Here is a 10871-nt window from a genome sequence, read left to right on the forward strand (position 1 = left end):
TATCAATATGTAGGACTGTAGGAGTACTATATTTCACATACGTAGGCAGTCTAATTCTAATTATAAACGTCATTGATTTCACTGTTGAGGGAGCGATGGGGAACAATGAACTTATTGTCATGCCCGCTCTCAACAACACATGTAGCTCTGGTACTTGATTGTAAATGCCCGGCTCCATTTGGATAGTAGCTAGTACTCCAGTAATGAAGTTGGCGTGGAGATGTGTATCACGTACAGTTCTGCTGGTAACAGCCAACCGTTCAGTGCACTTATTTTTGGTTGAGTTACTTCGACTCCAGCATCCCGTCCATTAGCTCCGTTAAGCCATGGAGGCTTGTACAGCTTGCAACCATGCTTTGCTAACTCTATAAAATGCAAGCCACTGCTCTTCCATATTCTCACCCCAAAGGTCGCAGTTGAGCACTACAGCAAGAGTTGTAGAAATGGCAATCAACAAGTCTGTAGTTCTGCTTGGTGTGGTTTTGGCCTCTCTCCTGCTCGGCTTCCAGGATGTTGTGTATGCCAGGGAGCTCACTGAAGCCATTGGTTGCTAATCCGTCTCTCTCCCTAATTTTTCTATTTGTGTGTGTTGTGTGCATGAATTACGTAGAACCGTTTTAAAGAAGAAATTACATGGGGAACTGACATATCTTTGTGTGCTTCATGTTTCTTCATTCATGCAGACTCTGGAGTGAAGAATGTGAAGCCTGCAGGAGAGCCTGGACTGATCAAGGATGAGAAGTGGTTTGGTGCATTACGTGAAAAATAGTCTGTAGCAACGGGGCTTTTTTTAGGGGCGGTTGGCATTGGAGCAGCCCCTACAGTGACGTGCTCGGGCTCCAGCACAGCAGCCGCCCCTACAAATGGCACAATAGGGACGGCTGGTAATACGAGCCGCCTCTACAAATACGTCGATTTGTAGGGACAGCTGGTATGTAGAGGCGACTATTACCAGCCGCCTCTGCTGTGTCCATTTGTAGGGGCGGCTTCTCCTTCACGAAGCTTCTCTTCCCCTCCTCTCTCTCTCTCTCTCGTGTTCGCTCTCCCCCTCCGACGTGGGCAGGGGGGTGACGACGGGCACGAGCGTCCGCGGCGGCGGCGGCTACCATCCTCCTCCTCCTCCCCAGCCCTCCCTCGCCTGCCTCGCACCTCCGTCTCTCCCTCCCCTTCCTCTCTCTCTCCCCTTCCCTCCTGAGCTGGCGGCTGCTGCGAGGCGGCGGCGGCCCCCTGAAGCCGGCGCGGTTGGGGCCCGGAGGCCCCCTCCCTCTCCCACATCCTGCGCGCGGACCTCGTCAACGCCTTGTCCCTCTGCTCCATCTGCTCATGTGCTACAGGTGCTACAGGAAACCCTAGCTGCCTGTTTTCGAGCAGGTGTGTACTGATGCGTTCATTCTACTGGTTCAATTGTTGATCAATTTGATTAGTTTATTGTTTGTTCTGTGAGTTTGTATTATGTTTACCTGGGTTCAGGCCTTATTTCATACCTATGCAATTGTGCTTAGATGTATTCGATGTGTACTGATCCTGCGATACGTGCGGCGTTGGCGGATGATAACTTTGACCAGGTATGTATTGATGCGCTCATTTAATTGGTTCGTTTAATTGTTGATCAATTCGGTTAGTTCATGATTTGATCGGTGAGTTCGTATTTTATTTTGGTGGCTTCTGGTTCGATTTTGAAATGTACTGATCCTGCGAAATCGTCAGTTTATGGTTCGAACCGTGAATTGGTATTTTGTATTAGTGGATTCAGGTTTAATTTCATACCTATTTAATTTTGACTAGGTATATTAAATATGTGCTTATCCTGTGATCCAGTACCCTCAGGCTAACTTTATTTTTCTGCCTCTATCAAATAAATAAGGGCTTCATGGTCTACCTCTGAATCCTCACAAATTCAAGATTCATAATTTTGGAGTGAAGGTAACAAATGTTTTTGCAGGATTAGCACTACGTATCAAAGTCAGGATTTTGACGAAGGCACTACCTGTTACCTTGCCCTTGCCGCGCATTGGTCCGGTATATTTTCCCTAACCGCAAATTCTATTTCAAATCCATATATAATCATCATGTCTTCTCAACTAGCAATGCATTGGTTTAGTACCAAATGTTTAAAACTCACAACTATCGATGAATTGTTTTTCTACACTTTCAAGTAATATGAACCAACCATCCCTTATTATTATACTCTGCAGTGCTGATGGAGCCATCAAATGTATGATTCATTTTCCTACTGAAGTCTGTAGGTAATTGCTAGCCTTACTTACCAATATATTTTATATATCGGATTGTCATTGCTGAAGACACCAACATTATGTACATGATATACGAGTGCTCAAACTTTTGGGCCCATGTTTTTGCAGGATAGTTAGCCGATGGTAGAACAGATTTGTTGTTGAAGGTTAGTGCTCCACAAGTTCCTTTCTGCCATTCTTTTCTTTTTTAGATCCAACCCATAAATAGACTGCTTACTGAAAGTTGTAGTGGGTAATGAAATTGGTACTATTTTAAATGTTCAGACCTTTGTTGGATGTCTAGATGGTTTGCCAATTCATTTAGGTGTTCCCTTTTTCACTGAGGATGTATGAGCCGGCCGTGGTTCTCAGTATGTACAAATTCATGTGAACAAAGTGCCCCCCTTCTCTTTGTGTATGTTGCTTTTTTGGGTTCCCGCAAATATTCTTAGTTATTATTCCAAATCATTTTTACAATGGTAATGAAACTGGTACTAAGCAACCGGTTGGCCTTGCTGGACATCTTCTTCTGTCGGTGAGTATTACTATTTAGGATTCATAGCAAATGTAGGTGCTTCTCAAGGCCCGCTAGATGTCAATTCATGAATATATTCTCTGGATTCTGTTGTTATCAACGTAAATGTGCTTTGCTAACCTATTCATGAATATATTCTCTGGAATGCTCTTGATCAATTTTGCTTTGGCTTTTGCTGCACTTCTTACGACTTGCCCGTCTCTCAGTTTCCATGGTTTAGGCTTCCCGTAGATCTATCTTCTATCTCAGTGTTTACATGGAACTATCTACATGTACAGATCAAGGATCCTATAAATGTATATTATGTACATGCTGTGTATACATGCTAAACGATTCAGCTTTCCATGTAAACTTTTAACCGGACAGGTATTTCTTTTATGCCCACCAAGTACAACCATGTGTGTGTGATGCGTGTTCATTTACTTGCAGATTTTATTTGGCTGTCTGCTTACCTAATAACAGCAGTTAGGCAGTTTGAATGACCACTCTTTTTTCATCCATGGTTTAAGAATATTATAAGGCTTCCCTATTATACAAAATTTCATCTGTATTCACTTCTCATCTTGCAATCAGTTAACACTATATATTGATTCATGTTCTGAATTGTCGCATTTATCTCAAAAATATTAATCGCTTTACTTCTTAGGTACAACCATGTGTGTGTGATGCGTGTTCATTTACTTGCAAATTTCATTTGGCTGTCTGCTTACCTAATAATAGCAGTTAAGCAGTTTGAATGACCACTCTTTTTTCATCCATGTTTAAGAATATTATAAGGCTTTCCTATTATACAAAATTCCATCTGTATTCACTTCTATATTGATTCCTGTTCTGAATTGTCGCGTTTATCTCAAAAATATTAATCACTTGACTGCTTTTGGCAGGCTAATCACACAATCCATCAGCCCAACACATGAGTTCTCTTCATTAGAGGTACGATGTCATCTAAATAGACCATCCCTACCCATTTAAGTCGCCAACTGCTCTGATCATCTAAGCTCCAACAGATTCTGAATGATTAGGTATACATCCTGCTCTCTCCCATTTAACTCTTGACGAGAAGTGATGCATTAAGGGTTAATTACAAGCTATTAGTTCTGGTCGAATTTGAATTGTAAATTTGAATTTTTTTTGTGAAAAAATGTACTGTAGGGACGGTTCTAGATTGAACCGCCCCTACAAACAGGTATTATAGGAGCAACTGGTACTACAGCCGCTCCTACAAATCAATTTGTAAGGACGGCTGATAACACTAGCCACCTCTACAAATCGATTTGTAAGGGCGGTCTGGGAACCGTCTCTATAAATGCATGATTTGTAGAGACGGTATGGTAGGGGCGGCTGGCCGAGCCGCCTCTATAAAGCCTCACCAGCCGCCCCTTGAAATCATTTCTATAGTAGTGGTGGATACAAGCATGGTGGTGGAGGGTATGGAAACAATCAGCCTAGATATGGCGGAGGAAACAACCAGCCTAGGTATGGTGGAGGATACATGCCTGGACATGGTGGAGGATACAAGCACCATGACCATGGTGGTGGCTATGGGTCTGGATATGGAGGCCATGGATGTGGATGTGGATGTGGATGTGGATGTGGAGGTGGATATGGCAGTTGCCCGGCCCGGGATATGGAGGTGGCAATGGCAATCCTGGATACGGCGATGGCAATGGTGGTGGCACTGGCGGAGGAAATGGCAATGGTGGTGGGTACGGAGGAGGTGGGGGCTATGGAGGCGGATACGGTAGTGGTACTGGTGCAGCACCAGGAGGCGGATATCATGGTGGTGCAGGGCACTATGGTAGTTTATGTTAAATAAATCATCCATGTTCATGTGACTGAACAATTAATGTAAGCAGTGAGGGATCTTGTCTCGTGTTATTTGTGTCATCATTTGTATTTGCTGCTTTAAGAAGAATGTACATCGCTATTTGTATGTCGGACTTATTGCATGGAAGGTATCTACCACTTGTGGTCTGCTGATCATTATCTGTGGAATTCAGGGATTGGGTCAAAGCCGGCCGTCTCATTATGGTTTCATCCAGGTCACCAGATTTGGGCTGATCTTAAGTTTAAAAAAAAAAAAATCTATGTGGGAGATTGTTTTACGTAAACGTGACATTTTGCAGCAGCACAAAGGACTGGAAATATATCCAATGTGGAAATTGTTGTATACTAGCTAATGCCTTAAAACGAAACCACCCGGAAAAAATATTTCCAGTCATTTCGCAATGAAACCGTCAAAATTACATGTAAAGCTTAGCTTCACTGTCACAGCTGGCACGGAACTTCAAATTCATCAGCACGCATGAGCTTTAATTCAATTTGGAGAATTTCATATAACACATCCAAGATTTGATGTCATATGGAGTAAATCAGAATTCAGAACACATCTCTGTCATCACGTATAGTAAATATAACACATCGAAGATTTGATGTCAAATGCAGCAATAATATTATATTGTCTGTGTCCCAAATATGCATATAGCTATGGAGAAGAGCAAAAAACTATTCTTCTTCTTCAAAAAATTGCCCATCAACTGCTTTAACAGTACCATTCCTGGACTGCAAGTCTGCAAGTAAATTCAAGATGGCAGCAAGGCATGACTAGTTTAGGAATTGCCAAACATCTTATTTCTAGTTCTGAAATCACTACATATTTTTTAACAAAGAAATATATCTACCTATAACATCTAAACTGTATGACAACATATAAATCAGCATTCTAGGCCATCAAACAGATATCGTGTAGTTAGGAAACTATCTAGTACCTAAATGATCACAATTTCGCGTAGGAAAACGTATTAAATTACACTGATATCAACACTGAAATATTCTGTTAGCACACTATATGCTTGCAAGGCATTCCAGATGGCAGTTTCTATACTTGCTGAGGTTTAAAAAATATCGTTGAAGTGCTTCAGCCAAAAATAATTGCAGCTCACAAACTGCATTGTAAATCAATTCTATATTATTTAATAATAATTACTTTTGCTGTAGCATTAGAACAGTGCCAGAATACAAGCTGCATTACACCAAGATTGACCTGGAGAATAATCCAATTATCTGACAGTGAAACAAGTTGTATTACTTAAAATAGCAGATCATCTGTTACCATAAATTTCAAGACGCGCAAGTTTCATTGGGAATGGTAAATACACAAGGGACACAAGTTTCTCAAAATCTTAGACATTTGATGGAAGTTTTGCAGGTAAAGATAAAAAATGATTTTGATTAGCAAAAGATACCTAATACATTCATGATTTGTTAATGGACATATGCTCTTGTAAACAAAATCATAAATCACTTGTATTCTGTTCCACAATTAAGAATACGAGTCAATAAAAAATTTGCAGGCAAAGATAAATAAATGAGTTTGATCAGCAAAAGATACGTTCATGATTTGTTAATGGACACATATGGTCTTGTAAAAAATATTTCATAAATCACTTGTCTTCTCTACCATAATTGAGAATGTGACCCAATAAAATTTAGAATAAATCGACCATAAGTGCATTAACAATTGAAATGGAAACGAGGCCAACTAGTATATTTAACATGCCGTACAAGAGAGCTGGAAAGAGGAGCTAGGCCATCAGAAAAAAAAATGCTAGAAATACAAGCCTGCCATCACAAATGGATTAGCCACTAATTGTAGAAGCTGACAGACCATGTCAAGTTAAATTAAGTAGTAGCAGTAGAATGAAAATCCAAACATTAATTTAATCTACAGTACCAGACTAGTGAAAGGATATTAGATGTGGATTTGTGGTGGTGGCAGTGGTGGCTGCGGGTGTGTGTTTGAATAATCCTTTTTATGAAGAACGAGTTGCGACAAACTTAAACAATCTGGATTGTCAGGCATACATCCAGATGCCTCGACCAGTTAGGACCGAAGTATATCCCAGTACAAGAGGGATGATCTAGGCACAAGTAAGTCATAAGTAAGGAATATCTCGAGTTTTGAGTTGCTTCTCTTGATTCTACTTGAATAGAAAGATGAGTATGGATCTTTAGAATCCTAAAAGATTGCACTAAGAAAGACAAGATGGAGTACATGTGGCGACATATCAAGTCAACTAGAACAAGGTCACAAGCACGAGCTCAGGAACATGCACGAGAGACACGTGTTTTATCTTGAGGTTCGTGCACCCTGAAGGAGTACCTATGATCTCTTCCGAAGCTATCCTCTGTAAACTTGGCCCTTACGCTATATCATTAGTTGTTTTGGTGGCATGAATGACATACATGATCAATAGTACTAACACGTAAAAATGTTTTTCCTTTTGTAAAAAGAGAACTATCTTCTTATTTAGGTGTTTTAGTTTATCTAGTGTAGATAAAGTTAGGGAAGCCCTTGGTCAAGTTTTTAGTGACCCAATTCACCCTCCTATTTGTTTGGCCCTCATGTTCCTTTCAATTGGTATTAGAGTCAAGGCTCACACCTTTCATAGCGCTAGCTAATTAATTGACTTATTAAATTTATGAAACCAGCTCACCAAAACAAGTAGGCTTCAATGCCTGGATAGTTAAATATGTCGAGAGAATGGGTGGATACCGATAGGACTCCATATTTTGATGGCACAGGTTTTCCACGATGGGAAGTGCTTATGGAAGCACACGTTGAGGCATAGGGGTTTGATGTTTGGTGTGTCACTATGGATAGAAAATAGATTGAGAATTAGGCCAAGAGAATTGGATGTGATTGCGAAATGAACCATATTGTCTTCTCTTTGTGATAGTGTCTATAATCATGGTTTTGCTTACACCAATGCTCAAGAGCTATGATATACAATCAATAGGGACCATGAAAAAACCATGTTCTCATTAAGAAGCTCAATAGCTTGAAACAACAAGACCACAAAAATCACATGAAAAGTTGTTATGGCTAAATGTTCTTGTAAACAAACTAATGGTTTAGGTGAAGAAAATCTAAGATGGCGAATACGCATGGAAGACCACTCAATCTCATTGCAAGACTAGGTACAATTTGGTCATCTTCATCCTCCACACGATAGTGGTGTTGATGACATGACACACAATCAGGCTATCAACATGATTGTGGCTCATGGGTTTCACACGGGCGTTAACAAAAAAATTGTGTTCTTCACCTAGACCAAGTGTCAAGGGCCTCACTAGCCCAACCAATGACAAGATGAGGTGTCAAGAATCAAGCTGAAGTGAAAAGAAGATAGCGATGAAGAAGAAGGATCTGAAAGCTCCTTAAGTGAGGTGTACCCAAAAGTTTTACAAGCACATGCCAAGAAGGTGGCCAAGCAAGTGAAGATTCTCTCAATACTAGGGGTACTTGACCTTACTTGAGAATGACTAAATAAGGATCTAGAGGATGAGGGCCAATAATAACAAGGAGAATAAGAAGAAGAAGAAGCATTAGGTTTGATTGACCATTTATGAATGAGTGAGTGGTTAAGATACAAGTTAAAACACAATTGATAAGTCAAACAAGGGCTTCCCTAGCTACCCGGTTCTCCAATCCAAACCTATTCAACATGTTATCATTAGTAAGCTTCAGTGTTGGGCAACTGTACACCACCAAAGAAATCCAGTGAGTATAGACGATCAGACCATTTCATCTTTGTAGGCATAGCCTAAGCTCCGGTGCCTATCACCAAAGGGTTCCAGAGGTGCACTTTGGTGCCCACTAGCTCTATTTATTGGCATCTTCTTGCCTGGGCTTCTTGCACTTGATGAGTTGAACTTCTTGCATGTCTTCTATGATGTATGCAAGCACTTTGTCCATGCTTGATGTGTTGATCACTTGATCTTCACATCGTCTTTGGTCCAAGCCATTCATGCATCCATTGAACTAAAGACCTTGTATACTAACAAACCATATTAGTCCAAATGATCATGTTGTCATCCAATTACCAAAATCATAAATGACCCTAGGTGTCATTTTTCTTACAGTGGAGAAAGGTCAAACACAGCAAGGTTGACCATCAGGATGGCCATGCAAATCTAACACCGGTTCTTCACCCAGAAAGCTCGTGAACACTTCTCGAGAAGACACGTCCGGAAGGAGCACAATGAGGTAGTCCTAGTATTGGAAAGGCCACCTAACCACCTAGAACACCAATGAATCCGATCAAGAGAGGCGTTGGACAACAAGGAGATGGAAGAGCTAAAACTAGGGAAAATTACTAGTAGATTGGCTTTTGGTCAATAGTGTATTGTGTACCTCATCGATTGTGATCCTCTGATATATGTGGTTTGGTTTATCCTAGTACCAAACATTCCCAAATCATAATCTGCAAGTTTCCCATGGCATGAGAGGAGTTTGGATCGAATTTGGGGAAAACGTCATTGTTCTGTGATCGTGTCTATAAGGTGAACGTTCACTACGTTAGAATTGCACTTCACTGCCAGTTCAAAATATCCCATCACTGTAGGATTTTGAACCGGCACAACCATACCGGCAGTGATGAGGGTAAGCTATCACTGTCGATTCCTACAACACTGCCGGTTCATAAGACCACCCGGTAGAGTTCATTTCCACCAATACTGTCGGTTTGTGTTTGAACCGGCAGTGTTATCGTACGAATCACTGCCGGTTTGTGGCAAGAACCGGCAGTGATGGCTAAGCCAACATTGTCGGTTTGTGGCTCCAGCCGACAATGCCATCACTGCCGGTTTGTTGCTAACCAGCAGTGATGTTTACGACAATACTACTGGTTTTCTGCTAACCGACAGTAATGTCACGTTCGCATTTTATTGTTTTATAATTTATTTTAATTTATATTTTTTCATGGAATCGGGTTTCGCTTTATATATGCTACTTAGACGACAGGTCCATCAATATTAAACATTACAAATGTTACAGTTACAGTTCAAATTTTCTTATCAAGATCTCGATCCCTCAAAATAAAAAAGAAATGTTCTCGGACTTCACAGATTGTGCAATGCTTCTCAGACTTCTTACAATAATCTGGTGAGCCGCTGGTCCTTGAACTTCACGGATTATGCAATGGAAAATACTCTATCTTTTTCCAATACCTCGGTCAAGATGAATTTTGCCAGCTCCAATTGCAGCGTGACGATCTCCATGTCTAACAGCCTTTCGGGGTTATATTTCTTGCGCTGTCGTTCAAAAAAGATGATATCCAAAGAGGAATCAGTAAATCATTTTATTGAATGATTAACAGACATAAATGAAATGGAGATTATACACACCAACTTATCGGCTTCTTCCGATTTTCCGCCGATGTAGCGAAGCATTGCCCACATTACATAAAACCCGCATTTATTGTTTCCCGCCGGCTGTTTTAGGTACTTTCCCTCCATTTCGACAACCTTGAATGGGACATGCGTCCCACCGATATGTCTTCTTCGGACACTGAGCAACATTAAAAGGAAAAACGTTAGAAAGTGGTATGTGTGATTAGAAAATAATATGTTATTAGGATCGCTTACTAATTCAGCACTACCACCAGTGCATCCAGATGATGAAATGATTTTTTCTTCGAGTCCCACACATCGATCAGATTTTTGGCAAGATTAACACAGATGAAGACGAAATGGTGGCTGCAATCACAGAATCCTAATTATCGAATAATCCTAATGAAAAAAGAAGCATAAAATTAAAAGCCGAGAACACATACTCACAGTTGTATGCTAGAAGTATGTGGGTTTTGTTCTTCATCTTGAATTCATCGAAAACAACAATCAATCTATGTTTTAGGTCTTCAACATCACATCCATAGAGGCCTAGACATGTCTTCTCATTGACTCACAAGGGGTCCAAGAAGCCTATGTTATCCCATTTGCTTTTTAGAATGCAAAATTTTGCTATACACCTACATAAAATCATGGAAAGTGCTCAAAAGTTAACAATTTGTGTCCCGAGAGAGTAGTTAATTGTAATATCGTGCATGTAGGGTACTTACATAGTCCACAGCGTCAACATTTGTGTATTAAGAGAGCGTTTCTGGTATAGCTGGAACAAGTACTCCCACTCGACATCGAATTTATCTTCTTCAGGATAATTAAAAACATGTGGTGAATGGATAATAACCTCAAAACCAAAGTCCTCCGTCTCTGTTGTTTGAGCCATGTAATATTCATGCAACTGGCGTATATATGTTGTC

General features: G+C 40.6%; 1 long non-coding RNA gene across 2 annotated transcripts; it reads left to right on the plus strand.

The window, feature by feature from the left end:
• Positions 1-332: 332 nt before the first annotated feature.
• Positions 333-4752, plus strand: LOC136528436 (uncharacterized). Of its 2 annotated transcripts, XR_010777082.1 has the most exons (6): positions 333-546; positions 684-1371; positions 1503-1565; positions 1943-2019; positions 2196-2246; positions 2364-4752. It is a non-coding gene; the product is annotated as an uncharacterized lncRNA (long non-coding RNA). The 2 variants fall into 2 exon arrangements; XR_010777081.1 differs by having other exon boundaries at positions 333-1371.
• The last annotated feature ends 6119 nt before the right edge of the window (positions 4753-10871 follow it).

This window comes from Miscanthus floridulus, chromosome 19 (genome assembly GCF_019320115.1).
Source record: "Miscanthus floridulus cultivar M001 chromosome 19, ASM1932011v1, whole genome shotgun sequence".
Classification (NCBI taxonomy): domain Eukaryota; kingdom Viridiplantae; phylum Streptophyta; class Magnoliopsida; order Poales; family Poaceae; genus Miscanthus; species Miscanthus floridulus.